Below are 21,893 nucleotides of genomic sequence, written 5' to 3'. Positions count from 1 at the left end.
GAGCTTGAATAATAAAATCATAATGATTAAACCAATTTAAGAAAAACATCAAAATATCTTAGTCCTTCAGTGTTCTTATAATATATAGAAATATATCAATAATTACAAATATTCATAAAAGTTACCAAAATACATTAGGACTATCTATTCAAAATAATATAGGTCCTAATGAGCAATTTATTCATCACATGACCAAGTGGCACTATCCCTGTGCCAACCCTCTATCATCGCTATGTCTTCTGCATCCAAATCGTCATCCGAGCCAAGATACAAATCACCCGAATCTGCAGTGACCTGGGTACCTGTGATCCGCTCGAATGTCCATCGCGATGGTCTCCCGAAGTGATCATGGTCATGATATGTAACCAGATAAGTCACTGCTGTTGGAGTCCTCACAGTACCAAGGAAGATATATATGCAAAGAGTATGATGGATTCTATGTACAAGGAAATCAAAAGGAACACTAAAGGCAAGTTCCATTTCCATTATAACCATCTCACTAGGTACCTCACTATCACATACAATAATTTTAAAGAAACTAAGTCTCTGATACTCATTAAATATATAGTTCAACCTATTTGTTACAGAACCATCTACTAATCTAATGTTCTCGAGTGGTGCTGTCATCTGGATTCCCTGAAAGGTTTACGTAAGGATGAGTCTCTATTCATATTACCAAGTATATATTCACAATTTGTCACATAGTAAAACAAAGATCATACAACAATCAATCATGTTATAAAGTTATACTCATATACATGCAATAATCTCTAACTGTTTGGCTTATTACTTTTCATCTCTCTCTTAATACTCAGGGTTCTCATTTCACTTTCACTGCCCCTGGGATTCTTTGAGGTCTCCCTTAGCATAGATAGTCATTGGATAGTCGCAGCTACAAAAATACAACGTGTGCCTACCCAGCCCCTTTTAACAAAAGCATGGTCAAGAATATAGAGGAGCATCTATCACCCTCGTTTCTCCAAGACTTCTCAGTCTTCTTCATCTTTCACACTCCCAGTGTACCTCCGAACTATCTATACTCGTCATTATCATATTCCTTTCTCATTTCATTTCCCTTTATCTGTATTTTCTCATTTCATCTCTATATTTCTCATTATCTGTTTACAAATATATTATTCACACTTTTATCTCTCTATTTTACTCTAGTTTCATTATTACATCATATATCATTTAATCATTGTCGAGAGTTAGTCCCCTCGAACTCAGTCTACCACATACATGCATATACACTCAAATCAATGATCATACACTTCATTAAACACTACAAAACATGCTTCAAACATGACAAGAACACGTTCTCATCTAAAATACACTCAAAATCATGCATTTCATCACAACCTTTTCATGAATACAAACATATCACTTTCTTGGTAACAAAATGGAGCTCTCTTTACCTTGAAATGGAGGTTTAGTAAAGGGTTTTTGAGGGTTCTTGCTCAAAACGTGAGGTTCTTCATAAATATCACAAGAAACCTCATTTAAAGAAGGAGAATCAAGAAAATAATCAAAGGAATGAAGAACCAAGCTTCAAAAACTTACCAAAGAACAAGGAAAGTGAACTTCTAAGTTTTGATCGAAAAATAGTTGGGGTTTTCTAAGGATTTGCAGAGAAAATGAGGAGAGAAGTCAGAAAGAACATGTGAGAGTTGTGATTTGGATTATAATCCAAGTTTCATAACTTGAAAACACTTAAATACCCCTCAACTCGTGACATTCTCGCTATAACGAGCCAATTCTCGCTACAGCGAGGAATTCTCTCTACAACGAGACTTTCTCTCTCTACAACGAAAAAAATCAGGCAAAATTGCATTTTGATGTTTGTCATTCTAGCTACATCGAGAGCTCCTCGCTACAGTGAGAATATCCTTGTTATAGTAAGAAGATTCTAGCTACAACGAGAGAGCACCAAAATAATAGTCTTATTCAAGACCAAGTCATCAAATCAAACTTCTTTTACCTGATGGCATGGATGCTAGATGTACAAATAAAATTTTAAAGTATTATAGCCAAAATGTTTCTTGGACACAACAGCTATACATTCTTCTGAAGCAACAAAATAATGAGTTTATATAAACAAACAAACTATAACCAACAAGCCTAAATTTGTCCTTCATAGTCCAAAGAGACATAAGTTTGATTAGATATAAACACTTTCGTACTAAGAAAATCTTTTATGTAATTGTACATGGTGTAACTAGAAAAGCAATGTCAAGATGTCATGAAGTTGGGTAAATTGCATTCTCTCCTAAGAGATGCTTAAACTATTTTACACTACCCTCAATTTTGAAAAATTACACTTCCCTTCCAAAAGATATTAAATGAGCTACACGTTTAGTCTATTTTAATGTCAATGAGTCTCTTAGGGGCAATTTTTTTTCCATTGCTCAACATCACCAATGGCTAACTTGAACCCCTTTTATAAACTTTTGGACTTCATAATATGAAATTAAGATGAAGTTCCAAAGCCATTGGTTTGGGTGTTAAAAATTTCATTATCATCTTCCAAAGTCTCAAAATAGATAACAATGTTGAAACAGAGAAAGAGAGAGAGAGAGAGAAAGTCTGTGAGAATGGTGTTATTATTGCTTGTTCTTGGAGCATCCACAACTATGTATCAGAGTAGTGGACAATTCTCATTAGTGTTTGTAGGCAAAAAAAGAGATATCTCATTAGAGTTTCCAACTTTTTCTTTCTTTCTTTTTCTTCAATTGTACTTGTAATATTTGTTAGCCAACAACACCGCCAGGCTCAGACTTCAAAGGCTCTCATATTCTCTAATATTTTTTATTGGACTTTTTTCATTGATTGAAAGCAGTAGTAGATATAGGTCCTTCTCTATTATTTTAATTCATTTGGTATTACTTGTAATGGTTTCAGGTTATGAATGCTCCATTGCCATTGGATAAATTAGTTTTAAATTTGATTAGTAATGAACCTTCCCCTAAAAACACAATAAGGTATGTTCCTTTACTATTTATTGATTTTGGTTAATTATGTGATTGAGTTTATGTTGACCATATTATAAATTATGACATTCTTTCTCTCTCTGTAAAAAATAGCAGCAAGGTATATGTGATTCTGGTTGCAACTGGAAGCTTTAATCCATCTACTTTCATGCATTCGAGCATTTTTGGTGAGTTGTGTTGAGAGCTCACATTCTTTCTTTTGTTTACACTTCCCCATGTTTGTATTAGTGAAAATTGTTGTTCCACTAGCCTTTGACATCAATATTGCTTGGGCGCTTATTAAACTAAAATCTAAATAATTTTAACTCCTTCCACTCCTTGAACAAAGAAGAAATATCTCCAATGTAGATTCGTTCTTGAATGAATTTATCATTGAACAACTTGATTTTTATTTTTTTAGAAGAATTAAGGACAACAAAATATTAAGATTTCAGATAAATCTATATCTGGTAAAAAAAAAGAGTATGGTTTCTTGATAGTGTGGTAGCTAATGATGCATGACATGATAATTACTTTACTATTTATAGTATTTTTAAGGGGAAAAATATGTAGAACTCCCTATGATGAGAATATAAAAGTACAAAATCTGTTGAGTTGGCATTTTGTGATCAAACATATGAAAACTGTTGATAAAGTTATACTAATATCGGCTTCTATGTCTACCAGTACCAGGATTAATGTGTGTGTGTGTGTGTATTGGGCTTTGTTTTGTTATTGAAATTCTAAGCTTTACAAAAATGTTAAAAAGCATTGGTTTTGCATGGAAGCAATTCATACCTATGCATCTTCCTGTATTGTTATTTGTTAGTCATGATCTCTATCTTTAGATTTCTACTTTCTAAATGATGGTAAAAGGAACTATATATTTAGAATATTTCCTCAAATTCACTTCAAATACTAATTCACTGATTTTCTTTAACTTAATTTCTTGAATTATGTGCAATGTGATGTTCAATATAATGTATCTTTTGCTTAATTATTATTATTTTTTTAAATTGTGGATGTTACCCTTCTCGAGCTTGCAAGAGATGCGTTGATTTCAGAAGGATACTGCGTAATTGGAGGCTACATGTCACCTGTAAATGATGCATACAAGAAAAGGTACATTGTTGAATTGTCAAGCAAGGGGATAAAAGATCCTTCATTCATTATATCCATTCACGTGCATCTGTAAAACTTGTAAGCAAAATAAATGATTGAATAAGGGAAAACATCTGCTTGGCATATGGGTAACAGTGAAGTTATTATGAGTCGGTGAGCAATCATTTAAGGTTTAAAACACTCGTTTGATTTTTTTTTTTTTCCTTTCAACAAAGAAATTAAATCTTTAGATGTTATCCATGTAATTATCATTTGTATTTTCTAGCTTGTGTCAAGTGATACTATTAGTTTCACAACCACATATTGGTCTAATTATATTTCGCTTGTACGTAGAGATAGGGCCTAATGTGTGCTGAGCATCGACTACAATTATGTCATTTAGCCTGAAAAAGTTTAGATTTTATAATGATTGATCCATGTGAAGTAAATTACTCTTTTTATCTCCTAGATTACATATCTATCTATTCCTAATGCATGTAAAAAGCTTTATTATTTAAAGAATTGAATTTGAGAGACCATGGTATGATATGATTATCATGGGCACTACAAGAAATACAAGAGTCTGACTAACCTGATTTCTTAATATTTTGCATTTTATTTGGATATAAACTCCTACAGGAAAATTAGAGCACATATCAACGCACTTTAACTATTCTCTCCAAAGTCCACAATTCTATTAGTGAGACTGGGTTGGTATCTAAAGGTAGGCTCAATAAAAATGTCTTCAATTAATTGAAAACACATTAGTCTAATTACCAGCTTAGATTGTTTTCTTCCCTTAACCCCTATTGTTGATGAACTTCTGGAAAATATGTGGTGACGTGGTGCTACGGATTAGGTTTTAGGAATACTCTGAGATTGAAATGATTAATATATGGATTTTACTGTTTGGACATGTTAACCTCCCTCTAGTATTTTAGGTGCTTAAATAACTCCAGTGTTTTGAGGAATTTCTTAGTGTTATATGTAATATTGATACATGCTGACCAAATAATCAGGTTTTGCATGGTACTAAAGCCTTCAGAAGTGATTTATGCTATATATTCATTATTTGTAAATGTGACCTAGTGTAAATTGTAAAAGAAGCTTTAATAGTTCCTTTCATTGAATTAAAAATATTATTTTAGGCCATGGTTTCGTTCTATATATGTGACAATGTTGGGGTTTTTTTGCCTGCAAGGGGTTAAATGACAAACTATTTGTCTGTATGGGTTTATTTGACAAGAAATTTTTTGTCTAGGGTGATTTGTAAGTGTCGTACAAAATGTTGGTGACACATTGTTAGGTTTCAGCAACTACAATGCCGACACAGTGTTAAGTTTTAGCAACTAAAATACCGACACAAATTGTAAATCGGCTGGTTGTGTTTCGACACGTGTGTCGGTTATATTTTTGCGACACTTGTGTGTCGGCTGAAAGAATGCCAATACTAGCTGTGTGTCGGTGTCGTTCACTCTTACACTCACTGAACAAAACAAAAGACAGACTTTTATCCAGAAGTTTTTATCCAATTGAAATGCATATATATAAAGGCAGAGGAGGGTGTATCGGAAGCAATTGTGACATTTTTAAGCTATTCCGCTGGAAGAAACTTCAGGTTAGAATGTTATTAATTTACTGTTTTAAATTTTTTAATTATTGTAAATAAGTTTGAATTAATAATTTTAATATTATTATAAATAAATAAAATTAAAAATATTTGTAGTAATAAATTTAATTTATTTAATGTTAATATAATATTATTGAAAATATAAATGTAAAAATATCTTATTTTAATTTTTTGGTAATTATTTTTGTTACTATTTGTTTAGGTAAACTTTTGTAATAATTTTGGTTGTATTTTTTAATTTGATACACAAGATGACTAAAATTTTGGTTATTTTTTACTGGAATGGAAGAGTGTATGAAGGAAATGAAGGTATCATATTTGAAGGGAATAAGAAAATGATTAAAATAGAACGTGGAATTACTTTTGAGATGTTGAAAAAAAAAATACATACAAAATTGAGATTATGCAATAGTAATGTAATTTCTAGACTGATTTCACGAATTTTAGTTGATTCAAGGAGTATAAACTACACAATTTTAGATGTATGTGATGATAAAGACATTGACTGTATGATAAGTGCATGTCAAGAACGACATCAAAGAAATATAGTTGAGTTATATGTGGATATTGCGGTTGGTAAAACTTCTCATGTAGGTGAAACTTTCATATATTTAAATTTATCACTGCCAACTGTTAATGTTAGTGACAATGAAGAAGAGTATGCAATTGGAGGAGGTAATGTATAATATTTATTTAAATTATATGATGTTTAAAATATTATAATTTATTAATAAATGTTTGTTGCTGCATCTACAGATGAAGAAGATGAGTACGATGATGACTATGAAGATGAAGGAGAAATTCCTTTAGATAGTTCTTCTGATACTGATTTGGAAGATGGCTTTGATTCAATGATGACAATTCCAAACACTGAAAGAAATAACGTTATGCAAGGACAATCTACATGTATAATTTTATATAATACAATAATTGTTAAATATTTTTAACTAACATTTGTTGAGTTTAATATAGATTCTATAACACCTTTGTGGAACATAAGTTCACATTACACTACTATTAATTGGGAACATCATGATCAAGAATTGGGTTTTTTTGAGTTGCATTCGTCACAATCATGGGTACAAGGAAATACATTATATGTTGGACAACTATTTGACTCTAAAGAGGAGGTAAAGATGGTGATAAAACATTATGCAATGAAGAAATGTCAAACATTTTTTGTGATTGAGTCAAAAGCATCAACTCATTTTGTCAAGTGTGTGAATCATATTTCCGAGTGTCCTTGGAAAGTAAGAGCATTGCTACCCAAAGTGAAAAATACGAGATGGGGTGATATGCATACTTGCGTTAATACTATGATTTCTCAAGACCACAAAAAGTTAGATTCAAATTTTATTTGTTCATGCATTATTGGTACGTGAAACTCAATTGAGATTATATTTATTTGTCTATTTACAATGATTTTGATATGATCATTAGCTGAGAGGTATTGTTTAATTTTATTGACAGGTATGGTCAAAGAAAAACCTTCTGTTCTCGTTTCATTAATCCAAGAGAGAATAAGTGGCCAATTTGGGTATTCAGTTTCATACAAAAAAGCATGGAAAGTAAAGCAAAAAGCAATTGTGACAATATTTGGTGATTGGGATGAATTTTATGCAACATTACCAAGATGGTTAAAATATATGCAATTACATGCTCCAGGGTCAGTTTACAAAATTGAGACCAATGATTATCTGAGAGGTAATGTAATGGATAATAGATTCAGAGTCTTTCATCGAGTATTTTGGTCGTTTAGGCAATGTCGTGAAGCCTTCAAGTTTTGCAAGCCTATAATACAGGTAGACGATACCTTTTTGTACCTTCAAGTTTTGCAAACATTGCTTATTGCTACAACTCAAGATGGCAATAACAGTGTGCTTCCTATAGCATTTGCCATTGTTGAAGGAGAAACATTATCAGCATGGGAATGGTTCTTAGTCATGATCCGTTTAAATGTTACTGATAAAACTGGAATTTGTTTAATATCTGATCGCCATCAAAGTATTAAAGGTGTTGTATTTAACCCACATATTGGGTGGCAACCTCCTAATGCTTACCATGTTTATTGCATTTGTCACATTGCAAGCAATTTCAATAGAAGATTCAAAAATTCCACAATGAAGAGTATGCTTATGAAATTAGGTAAGTATGTTATCATTATTTACATTTTACATTATCTATGAATATATTCTTATTTTTCACCATTAACCGTATAACTTATTTAAATGTAGCGTATACACCTTGCAAGCAAAGATTTGAAACTGGTCTTAATAAATTTCATTCGCATTCTCCTGAAGTTCAAACATGGATTGACAACATATCAAAGGAAAAGTGGAGTTTGGCTTATGATCATGAAGGGCGGCGTTATGGTCACATGACGACTAGTTTTTCTGAGTCAGTGAATATAGTTTTAAAAGGGACAAGAAATCTCCCAATTACTTCCCTTGTCAAAGCAACCTACAGTAGATTAGTCGAATATTTTGTCAAGCGGGGTGAAAGCGCAATCAATGACATGAACAATGGCAAAAGGTATTGTCGTAAATTAATTGAAGCTATAGAAAAAAATCAAGAAGAAGCATCTTCACATCAAGTTTGTCGTTATGACATACAAAGTACAAGGATCGAGGTTGAAGAGGCTTTTAATCCAATGACACAAAGGGTGGTCATAAGTGGAGTGTGATATTATCTACACGTGAATGTGAATGTGGCAAATTTCAGGCATATCGATACCCATGTTCACATGTCATAGCCACTTGTGTTACTGTAAGTGTAGACTTTTGGCAGTATGTTGATCCTATATATACTCTGCAGTATGTTATGAACGCATACTCATCTTAGTGGTGGCCACTTGGAAATGAAGCAAACATTTTACAAAATGATGAGTGGAAGTTGTTGCCAGATCAAGATAGAGCACGAGGTAAAGGAAGACCAAAAGCTTCTAGAATTAGAAATGAAATGGATTGGGTTGAGTCACAACCGCGACAACGATGTAGGTTATGTCGACAACTAGGTCAAAATCAACGTTATTGTCCTCAACAAAGCAATGCTAACATTAATCATGAGTATGATCGTATAATTGTAAAAAGTGTGCTAGATTTTATTAATGTATGTTGTCTTATTAAAGTTGTTTGATGTCAAATGTGTAGAATGTGGCAAATTATAAATGAGTCGTGCATGTAAACCAAATAAATCATTCACTAACATCATCTAAAGTTTTCAAATACAGTATCATAACATAGTCTCAATCAGAATCCAAGGACTGCTCGTGAGGTCCCTCCTCATGAGGTGTGAGAATGCACTATCGACGACGATCTCGCGCTCCACGGTGAGGGTTACGTCTCACATCAGCTCCTGCTGCATCTGAGGCTGCAATGAATTCAACATTAAGATCAATTTCACGATCATGCCTACGTCGTAATGATGTTGTTTACTCACTACATCCAGTATGATGAGTGCCTACACCTGATGCACTCGGTGTGAAAAACATCGGCTCATATGGAGGAGGTGTCATGAAAAGGCTAGCGTTAGGAACATAAAATTCACCGCTGAAAAATGGAGATGCAGGAGGGACGTTTGATTGCTGTGATGAGTGAACATAAATTGACTGTGTCGGTTGTGATTGCTGAAACGGAAAAGGTGGTGGGACATAATAAACACCATCTCCTCGTTCGGGCAAAGGGGGCAACGTAAAATCTGTGGCCTGCAATTTTAAACACATAACTATGTTCAATGAAACATAAAGTATTATAATTTAGGTAAAATGAGCCAATGAAGCATAAGGTCATAATACCTGAATTGACGTTGCAAACCTTTGCCTTCCCGACGTTGTTCACTAATACCAATGTCAATTTCAGGCTCATCTGGATTTCCACTCTGGATAGGAGGATCACATGAGGATGAAGGCTCTAAGATGCGTTCCTGCTCATTTTGCAAGGCTAACATCGTCTCACACAAATCCTTCATCTCCTCAAATGAAAATGTGTCCCTCCCATCATTACACAAGTAATAGGCCCTCTCATGAGCATCTCCCTGCATAACCATTACATTCATATTAGATTCTATTAAACAAACAAAATCGTTTACTAGAATGATCTATACGTGCAAGTAATGCAAACACTGCAACATCTCTACTCATCCACCGTCTAGCATGAGTATGGTATCAATGCATGTATTCAGAGTTCGAACTCAGTAGACCAATCTGCGGTTCATTACTCACTATCCAATCTAATCTCCTGTCCCAATGCTCTACTACGCCCTTGAACTTTGACTCCCAATTGTCACCAGTCTTCCTTCTAAGAGTAATGTCATGTAGCTGGTCTGGCTGATAAGGAGCATGAGGAATATGTTGTACCATCCCAAATTGACGCATGGTACGATCGGGCTGGTGCCATTCACATATTTGGAAACAAATAAGCGGCGCAATTGCTCTCCAAATATGCATGCCCTCAGTGCACATGGCAGGCAAAGTATGCATCAAATCTATACTATATGGTTGCCACACAAACTGCAAGTGTAAAAAATATTAATGTAATTATTCATAATTATTAATTGATGATAACATATATCATAAACAAATAACGCATATCTCATCACGTTTCAAATGATCAAATTTGAACCTAAAGTATGCTAGATCCTTTCTCCCCTTCCTAAAATTTTGAAATCCTAACCACTTATAAAAACATAAATATCAGCATGACTGTTTGTAATAAAATGCTGTTATGTAAATATTGAATGAAAGTTTTAATATTGTAGGCATACCGTGCACCATAAGGAAGATCATTCTGTGTGTAAGGGGGATCACCTGGAGATAGAAATGGGAACCTATCCCACGCCCACAGCATCACAAGTGGAGTCAATCCTCCAATACCAAACCGATCAATATTCGTGGACATGCATAACTCTATGTATAGGAAGGCTAACGTTGCACTTCCCCAACTATATTGCCCAGTTATCTCTAAATCATCAAGTAAAGGAAGGTACCTAACTGAGACCCTGCTACTAGAATGATCAGCTAACATAAACTCACCAATAAGTCTCAAAATATATGCTCTAGCAAAGCGAGTTAGCTGAATGGGATTTTGGTTGTGCAACCCAACATGGGAAAAATGCTCATCCAACCAAGTAAGTTTCAAGCTGCTCCTCATAAATGCAGAACTAGGTGGTCTAATTCCCAATAAATCTTCAACAATTTGTGTCCTGTCACCTCCTGTAGGGGCAATAACTGGTCTTCCATCAATACGAAGATCCATCTGAATAACAATGTCTTGAAGAGTAATAGCACACTCTCCAGGAGGCATGTGAAACGCATTGGTCTCTGGCCTCCATCTTTCTACCAACGTTGTAATCAATTGGCGGTCAATAGGAATACTAGCCAACTGTGCTACTCCAGCAAATTCTGCTACTGTCAAATGAGGAATAATCTCTGCTGGTACTCCCTCCATGCCAGCATGTATGAAATGACCTCTTCTCACTCTCAATATTGGGTGTTCACGACCATCCCAAATATGCTCTGAAACATGAATAGACTGATAGTGCAGTAATGAACCATCCTCGAGGCCGGGATTTAACACCCTACTACGAGACGAAGATGTTGTAATCTAAAATCTATATAAACAAGTAAACAATTAACTTCAAATTTAAAATATAAGCAACCAAATTTAATAAAAACAATTTTATTTTAGTATTAAACAATTTGTATCTTCAAATAGACGCTATCAAACTAAATAGAAACAAAAAAAACTTTTACTAAATTTACCTATAATTAGTACATTTACAACATATGTTTAAATAATAGCTTACAACAAAATTTATATTTTTAAAATATCATTATACATAATTCTTCCTCATATATTTATCTAATTTAATTCTTTTATATTTCTTAAATCATTTATATTTATATATATATATATATATATATTTTAATTATATTATTTTGTTATTTTAACATAATAATATTTGTATAACAATAATAATATCATCATCTTTTTTACTTTTAAATACAGTTTTCTACACAAATAAAAAGAAAATTATAAATTTTAATTTAATTATTTTTCTCTTTCTCTATTTTTGTTATTTTTTACATGCATAAAATTGCAATTTATTATTATTCATTAAAATCATATAAATAACTACAAACTTTTTAAAATATTCAAATGTCTAAATTAATATTTATCTAATATTTTTATTTTCAGTCATTTATATTTTAAAATAACATTTTCAATTTTATTTAACTTACATTGCTTATATATTCATCTTTTTTTCACTTAATTCCTTATATTTTACTCTAATTTGTTTAAATAAATCTAATTTATAATTATTTGATGCATAACTATATTTTAATCTTTCACAATTTTAAATTATTTATTATTTCTGATTTATGTGATATTATATTTGTTGAAATATTATTACAAATTTAACAACTGCAGATCCTTATAATATAAATTTATTAATTAATATATTTTATTCTTATTATTTTAATTTTATTTTATTATTCATAATTTTATATTTTATTAACCTTATAATAATAATCACACATAATTCTTCTTCATATATTTATTCAATTTAATTCTTTTATATTTCTCATTTGATTATTTTCAGATTCTTTTATTTATGTCTTTTTCTTATTTGATTTTATTATTATTTTAACATAATAATATTTGTATAACATTAATAATATTATTATTATTTTTATTTTTAAATACAGTTTTCTACATAAATAACAAAAAAATTATATATTTTAACTTAAATATTTTCTTATTTTTCTATTTTTTTATTTTCCTATATTCCTATTTTCCTATTTTCTTATTTTTTACACGCATAAAATTATAACAAAATAACTACAAATGTAAATTTTTACTAACCTTTTGAGCTAAGAATCTGGACCACCACCAAATGTCCCTTTCGCAATAGCCTGGACCACCACCGATTGCAATATTCTTGGGACCAAAAATAGATGCAAGAATGAATATTTTATATTTATATCTAATATACGCCACAATCTTTTATTCTTACCTTTCAAAGTTTTAAAAATGTCCAATCCGTTCACCCTGCTTTCTCCTCTGCGTTTTCGATTTGCAAAACTTTTTCACCTTTACAATGAAGAAGATGAATAGCAAAAACAGAAGCACAAAGGGAGAAGATGGAGGGCCGACCGGCGTGCCTCCTGCAACTTGCCACGTGGACCAATCAGTGTGTGTCGGTCCTAAACAACCCAACACTGGTGTCGTCAATAGTAGTTCCGACACTCAAGTCAGATCTCAACCGTCCGACACACTGGAGAACCTCCACGTGTATAGTTTGCATCCGTTGATCAGTATTATCAAAATCCATCTGTTAATATTTTTTAAGGTGTCGGTTAAAAGTTTGACGACACTATTAATTTAAAAAAAAAAATTACCTGTGTCGGCCATGTATTTTCTGACACTGCTTCCACCGCGTCATTCCGCACCATAGACATGGTATTTGTTAGGAAAGAGCCTTATAAACAGAATTTGTTTCTACATTAACCCTATGCGGGCAAAAAAGCCGACAATGTTGTAGTAAAACTAATATGATCACTTGTTTTTGTATTGATTAGTGTAGAATCCCTAAAGGTCATGCTTCTCTGTAGTTCTGATCTCCTTCATTCTTTTGGCATTCCTGGAGTCTGGATTCGTGACCAAGTACCTATTCATTTAGTATAAATATAAAAATCTAATATTGTTTATCATAGATTTGTAAGCACAAATTTAATAGGATCTAATTACCTGAATTTAGAATATCAATTGAAGAGCAATTTGTAGAGTCACTTACTTGTTGTAGACATCGTTAATTATGTGTGAACTTACGGAGAATGTGATTCCTTTCTAACGAGAAGCCAAGAACTTTCTTTACCTATTCATTCTCTCCTAATCTTAGGTTCTCAATGGGGCAAACCTAGAGAGCAATGAAATGTATTACTGTGACGACAAAGGGGACTTAGCCACTATATTTATTAACTATAGGCACTTCTCATCATGGGCCTAGAGGTTAGGCCTACACTGAATTCCACTATAGATCAACATTAAGTGTCTAAAGCCCAAATAATTGATCACATTATTAGCGGACTTAAATATCATCAAATGGATATCAATATTAGCCTATTTTTTTTATAAAATAAAAAATCACAATTGATTATAGCCCATAATAAATTTTATAAGAAATTATAACATTCTCCCACTTGGGCAAAATCAATTGTGCAGTTCATAATTTTTGAAATAACACTTAACTGAGATTCCATCCAACAAAATCATGCAATATTGAATCATGGCAGCAATTGCATCCTTTATTGATGCAACTCCTTCTATAGTTACAAATACTACTGACTTCATTGACTAGTCATCTATGTGGAGTGTGGTGAGAAAATGATATGCCAATGTGATCAAATAGTCATACTATCATTTTCTACATCAGTCCCTAATTTCTCTCAAATGCTTGAAAGCCAAAGAAATTATATATTTCATTACGAACTATTATGCCTCAGCTCTAACTGGCATCGACCACCGGCATAGTGGTTCCAACGACGTCGAACTTAATAATTCACATTTGATACATACATACATATATATATATACACACACACACACACACACACATCTTATTACTCATTCATCAAATTAAATGCAAAATGTCATCAACACAACATTTACTAAGGTCTAAAAGAAGAATTCAATAAACATGAAATGACATAAAATCAAAAAGAAACTCTCACTTAACCAAACACATCAAAAGAACTCATAATGCCCATTTTTTCAACATGCCTTTTGAAAATAATAGGCTTAAGTCCCTTGGTCAAGGGGTCAGCTAACATAAAATCTATGTCAATGTGCTTTATCAAAATGGAACCATCTTTCATAAGGTCTCTGATAGTTAAGTACTTCAACTCCAAATACTTAGATCCACTAGAAATCTTGTCATTCTTTGTATAAAATATTGTAGCTCTGTTGTCACAAAAAATCTTTAGTGATGCACCAATCGTATCCACAATACGAAGTCCTGTTACTAGATTTCTCAACCAAATAGCATGAGTAGCAGCTTCATAGCAAGCAATAAACTCTACCTGCATGGTAGAAGAGGCAACGAGAGTTTGTTTCTTGCTCCTCCAAGATATCACACCTCCAACCATAAAAAAAACGTATCCCGAAGTCGATTTTCTATCATCAGGGCACCCGCCAAGATCTGAAATCTGTGTATCCCACAATCTCAAGGTTGTTTACTCACAAGCATATACTCTTTTGTCTTTTTCAAGTATCTCATTACTTTCTTAGTAGTTATCCAGTGATCACTTCCAAGATTTGATTGATATCTACCTAGAACACCAACAATAAAAGTGATGTCAGGTCTAGTGCATACTTGAGCATACATGAAACTTCTCAATGCACTTACAAAAGGTCTGTCATTCATTTCTGCTTGCTCAATCTCATTCTTAGGACATTGATCTTTGTTGAACCTATCACCTTTAACAACTGGAACATCTCCTGGTTTGTAGTTCTGCATATTGAATCTCTCTAAGACTCTATCAATGTAAGCCTTTTGAGATAATCTCAGTGTACGTTGTGATCTATCTCTGTGAATCTCAATTTCCAACACAAAAGAAGCCTCACCCAAATCCTTCATGTCATATAATCGGGTCAACATTCGTTTTGTCTCATGTAGCATGCCTAAATTATTACAGGCCAATAATATATCATCCATATAGAGCACGATAAAGATAAATTTGCTCCCACTGACCTTGAGTTATATACAATGATCAACTTTATTCTCCTCAAACCTCATAAAAGTCACCACTTCATCAAAATTTAGATATCACTGTCTAGAGGCTTGTTTTAAACTATAGATTGATCTTTTGAGTCTACAGACCAAGTTCTTACCATAATTAATATGGAAACTCTCTGGTTGTTGCATGTATACTTTTTGATTCAATTCACCATTCAGAAAATCAGTCTTCACATCTATTTGATGCAACTCTAAATCAAAGTAAGCAACCAATGCCTTGATGATTCTGAAGAAGTCCTTCTTCGACACGGGCGAAAAAGTTTCTTTAAAGTCAATTTCCTCCTTTTGTGTGAAAACCTTGGCCACCAGTCTTGCTTTGAATCTTTCAATCTTACCATTTGAGTCCTTTTTCATCTTGAATACCCATTTACAACCAACTGTCTTACAATTCTTAGGCAATTCAACAAGCTCTCATACATCATTTACCAACATAGACTATATTTCTTCATTCATCGCATGCTTCCACATCTCAGATTGTAGATAAGATATAGCTTCTTGATAGTTCTTTGGGTCAACAATGTCTTCAATGTCGTATGCATCATCACTGAGATATACTACAAAATCATTACCAATAGCAAATCTTCTCTTTCTAGTTGATCTTCTCAAAGGAATTTGTGCTATTGGCTAAATAGGCTGTGGAATACCCACTGCAGCAGAAAGATCACACACATTATTAATTTAAGGAGCAGCTACATCTTGAATCAAATTTTTCTTTTCAATTGGAAGATTCTGAACCTCAACCTCATTTGGAACAAGTGCTGGGATGCCAATTGCAGAAACAGGCAATGGCAAGACAATAGTCTTAGGTAACAAAACATCAGTCTCTTTGAATATTTCAACATGATCAGCTACATCAAGCTTCAAGAACTTGACATTCATGGACTTTATTATTTTTCTCTCCTTACTAGAACAGAAGAACTTGTATCCTTTAGTGCGATACGGATATCCAATGAAAAAGCAATGACTTGTCTTGGAGTCTATTTTTCTCTACAAGAGATTATAAATCTTTACTTCAGCTAGACACCCCCATACTCGAAGATGATTCAAACTTGGCTTTCTTCCTGTCCATAGTTCAAAGGGTGTTTTGGGAATAGATTTACTATGAACTCTATTAAGGATATAAATGGCTGTTTTTAAGGCTTCACCCCATAAAAATTGTGGCAAGTTACATTCACTCATCATACTTCTCATTATATCTTTCAGCTACACCATTTTGTTTAGGACTCCCAGGCATGGTGTATTGTGGAACTATTCCACACTCTTGCAAGTATAAGGCAAATGGTCCCGTATGTTGTCCTGCAATACCATACCTACCAAAATACTCTCCACCACGATCAAATTTTACAATTTTGATCATTTTTTCTAATTATTTTTCTACTTCAGTCTTAAATATTTTAAATTTTTCAAGTGCTTCAGACTTTTCCTTAATTAAATAAAGATAACCATATCTAGAAAAATTATCAATAAATGTAATGAAATAAGTTTTACCACAAATTGTAGGAATTAGAGACCCACTTATATCAATATGAATGATCTCTAAGACGTTTTTACTCCTAATTGCACCTTTCTTTTTTGTCTTAGTAAACTTTCCCCTAATACAACTAACACAAGTTCCTAAATTATCAAAATTCAATGGAGGTAGTATATTTGTCTTTGTCAACCTTTCAACTCTTTCCTTAGAAATATGACCTAAACGTTTGTGCCACAACATTAAGAATTTTTTCTCAACCTTAGATCTTTTAGCAACACAATTTTCAATGACTAAAGATAAAGAAGTATCATCAGAAGCTAAAGACAATTTATATAAACCATCAACTAAAAGTCCATAACCAACAATTTGGGAGTTTAATGTCAAATTTATTTTTCTATCTCCAAAAATAACATTAAAACCAAGTTTATCCAAACAAGAAACAGAAATCAAATTTCTCCTAAAAGAGGGTACATAAAATGTATTATTCAAAATCAACTCAAATCCATAACTTGAAACTAAACTGACATCTCTCACTTTCTTTACTGAGACTTCAAGATCATTTCCTACCCTAAGCTTGTTTTTCCTCAAATTGGGTTCCCTCAGATTTTTGAACCCGTGTAATGACACAGCAATATGAGTTGTGAAACCACTATCAATCCTCCAAGAGTCTATAGGAACACCAACTAGATTAGATTCATAACAAACAAGAGCTAGACAATTACCTTCAGATTTGTTATTATTTTTTAGCCAAGCCTTGAACTTTTCACAATCAAATTTCTTATGTTCTTTCTTTTTAATCAAAAACACCAAATACTCTTCTTAAAGACTATTGGTTTAGGTCCTCCTACATTGTGGCATTGACTCTTACCTAGTTTTCCTGAACCTCAATATTGATGAGAAGCATTAGAAGACTTATTTGCATTTTTCCAATTTCCCTTGCCAGAAGTGGGTTTACCATGGACAGATAAAAGAGCTATGTCACTCTTTTCTTTCTTAAGTTTCTCTTCCTCAGCAACACACTTGGTAATGAGGTGGTTCATACTCCAATTTGCACCAATGGTATTATGGGCAGTTTTGATTTGGGTAAAATCAACAGGTAGGCAATTTAAGGCATATTCGACAATAAATTTTTCATTAAGGTCAATTTGGTGAGATTTCAGCTTGGTTTGAATGTGAATCATCTTCATAATGAACTCCCTTACTCCCCCAACATTGTTGTATCTCATGTCTATCAACTGTTTCATCAAACATTCGAACTCAGCGTTATCAGATACCTGGTATCTCTATCCCAAAGCAGTGAGAAACTCCTTAGCTGTACCTTTCTCTGGAAGACCACTCAAAAGATGTTCAGAGACTGTTCTCTTGATAGCGATTAGGCTCAACATGTCAGACCTCTCCCACTGAGCTAAACGCTTCTTTTGTTTAGGTGTGCTGTTTGCATTAATTGCAGGCTTACTCTCAAGCAAGGCTAAGTGAAGATCAGCAATTCCCAAAGAGAAGTCCAAATCTTATTTTCACTTGCTATAGTTTGACCCAATTAGGATCTCAATGGATGCAGAACAATTATTCATAGAAAAATTCACTGATAAGATAAAACATTAACGCATTAGATCATATCATAAGACAAGATATACCTTAAGATGAAAAAATAAGCTATCAAAGTGAGGCCCATAAAATAGCTATTCTTCGTTGGGTAGAATACACTAACCAAGGTGATTACTCAGGTCAATACCTCAGGTGGGTTAATCCATGAACACACACCAAGTTCAGAAAATTATCTCCTTTGGGAGGACAAATCTCTCAACTTAATGCATTTTCCAATAACTCCATCCAAATTCAACTTTCAACCAATACATACAACTACCCCTTTTGGGCAGGCAATCACATGCAAAGATTAAAAACATTCTTCAAATTACAAAAAAAACTTTATGAATTAATACAAATGGTCCCACTTTGGTGGTAACGATTTATAGCAATTCACAAAATTCTTTGCACAGGAATCAATATTCTCTTGTCCAAGTTATGAAACAGACGAATGCATCAAAGTTGTTCTTATTTATTGTTCTTTAATCATCAATTACATTTACAACATGTTTATACTTAAACAATAACAATTAAATATTAATAATGAATTTATAACAACAGAAATTTGAATAACAAGTAATCATAATCTCATCAATTATAATGCAAGTATACGTGAGATAGAATATCTTACCATAATAATGTAACAAGAATTTTAAATTTTAAAGTGAAAACATTAAAGTGATATCTCAGCAATGCATTTGAAACACACGCAATGAAAAATTGAAAACAATAGACGTATTTGAATTCAACACATAAACATAATTGAAAAGTATTAAAATAATCAGCAATATGTTGCAGCAATTGAAATATATGCAATAACAACAGCAACAAAAAAATTTTTAACGTGAATTTGAATTCATGCATTTAAAGGCGGTAGCAATTCTTAGAATCAACATTACAATTCAATATATATTAACGACGCAAATAGGTAATAATTCAATAGATAAACAATGAAAACATAACTGAATACAAGCATCGTTGATACGTCAAACGCAAATAAGTAATATATTAACAATGCAAATAATATTGAATTATTAAAACATCATTGAATACAAACAACAAAAGAAAACAATACATTACTTACAGTTTAATTCAAATTCAGATTAATTAAAGGTTAATAACTGAATTCCAAATCATGTAATTCAAGCTCTGATACTAAATGTAGCACAAATTTAATAGGATCTAATTACATGAATTTAGACTATCAATTGAAGAGCAATTTGTAGAGTCACTTACTTGTTGTAGACATCGTTGATTGTGCGTGGACTTATGTGGGATGCGATCCTTTCCAGCGAGAAGCCAAGAACTTTCTTTGCCTAATCACCTTCTCCTAATCTTAGGTTCTCAATGGGACAAACCTAGAGAGCAATAGAATATATTACCGTGACGGCAAAAGAGACTTAGCCACTATATTTATTAACCCTAGGCAAATAGAATATATTACCGTGACGGCAAAAGAGACTTAGCCACTATATTTATTAACCCTAGGCACTTCCCATCATGAGCCTAGAGGTTAGGCCCACACTGAATTCCACTCTAGATCAACATTAAGTGTCTAAAGCTCAAATAATTGATCACATTATTAACAGCCTTAAATATCAAATGATTCTCAATATTAGCCAATTTTTTTGACAAAATAAAAAATTATAATTGATTATAGCCCATAATAAATTTTATAAGAAATTCTAATAAGATTTAACTTCACATTGAGTTACTTGAAGATTCTTGGAACATGACCCTGTCAATTTAAGCCATATAATATTCTTTATAAATCAACATTAAATATTCATGGGATTCAAAGTCAGAGGATTTAGATTGATTTAAGAATTGACAAGCTTGTATATGAAGTGATATTATTTTGTCCCACATAAATACAAGCATGTATGGAGTGTATATATATTACTGAGTACTGATTTGCCATAGGTGGACACAATGGACTATAATCTTGTTATTATACTTTAGGTTAACACTATATGCAAGGATTATGGAGTAGTCTGCATTCGCAGAGAGGGACAAGATGTTAAGACTATATCTAAAGATGAAATTTTGAATGAAAATCAAGTATGTCACCTTTCAAACTTGTCCTAGTTGCCTATATGCATCTAATGAAATGTTGCTTATGTATTTTGGACATTTTTAAATATGTCTATTCATGTATTTGTATTTGACTGTATTAAGGTCAAATTATAGGCCAACTGATGAAATAATTTTTGTGATGTCCCATTTGCAAATGCATAATGATGTTTAGTCGACATGTGAATTTCAAATTGAATGCTTAAAATTGATAACTGATTAGTAATGAAATAAAGATTTTCGAGACCAAACTTTGTTTTAGCATTTTGATATGTTATTTATTGAACAATAATGAGGCTTGGATTGAATTTCTTTGCTTGTCAGCTTTTATGCATATATAAATATAAATTTGCCACTACAATTTTTTAGGATAATATCAAAGTTGTGGATGAACTTGTACCAAATCAAATTATCTCAACGAGAGTAAGGTAAAAATTCTACGACTTTGTTTACTTGTTAAAACATTAATTTTTATTTTCTAAAAGCACCATAATTTAGAAAGGAAAAGGGAGGCATTGTTCAATTTTCTTATTGTATTTTTCACTAATTTCAGGGATTGCATTGCAAGAGGGTTATCAATAAATTGGATCTGGATTTAGTGCAGTTTCTGCCAAATTTTTTTATGTATTTTTGCATTTTCGCTTCAGCAAAAATGCAAATTTTTGCCAAAATGCACGATGCAATTTCCACGGGAACTGCACTGAATTCGGGTCCCAATAAATTACCTTACTGCGGATGAAGTGATTGACTATATCAGACAACAAAAATTATACTTGAACTTAGACGATAAATGATTACTATTGTTGTTCATGACATTCTGTATGATTCAGTTTGGGTCTCTGCAATCCCCATAAATTATTAACTGAGCCTATTTTCAATAAACAATTGAATATTGAGTTGTAGATTTGCAGATAAGTAAACATTGAAAAATCAATAAAGCTAATATCAAATATTTTTTTGAGTATTGTTAAATTTGCTTGCTTTAACCTAATTACATCCATTCTCAAATGAATAATCAAAATACCAGTACGATACTAATATTTATCTTAATTGGATATTTGAATTTTGTTATCTTCTGTCAATAGTTGCATATACAAGCACATAAATGACAATATTTTTTCAGACAATAAAAAAATGAGAATATATTAAGATTTATATATTTTTTATTTAACTTATCTTGTATTTATTTTTTTATTTTTCAAATTTTAAAAATTATTTTCAATTTTGAAGATCTTATTTCTCTAATTTAATATTATAAAATACTTATTAAGAG

The 21,893-nt window shown here is 32.3% G+C and overlaps 1 pseudogene; it reads left to right on the top strand.

Moving 5' to 3' along the window:
* Positions 1-2,901: 2,901 nt before the first annotated feature.
* On the top strand, positions 2,902-21,487 carry LOC113846372 (annotated as a pseudogene).
* The last annotated feature ends 406 nt before the right edge of the window (positions 21,488-21,893 follow it).

The sequence above is a fragment of the Abrus precatorius genome, unplaced genomic scaffold (genome assembly GCF_003935025.1).
Source record: "Abrus precatorius isolate BTA unplaced genomic scaffold, Abrus_2018 Scaffold8, whole genome shotgun sequence".
Lineage (NCBI taxonomy): Eukaryota > Viridiplantae > Streptophyta > Magnoliopsida > Fabales > Fabaceae > Abrus > Abrus precatorius.
The sequence above is the reverse complement of the archived record's forward strand: the minus strand, read 5'-3'. Positions and strand labels throughout refer to the sequence as shown.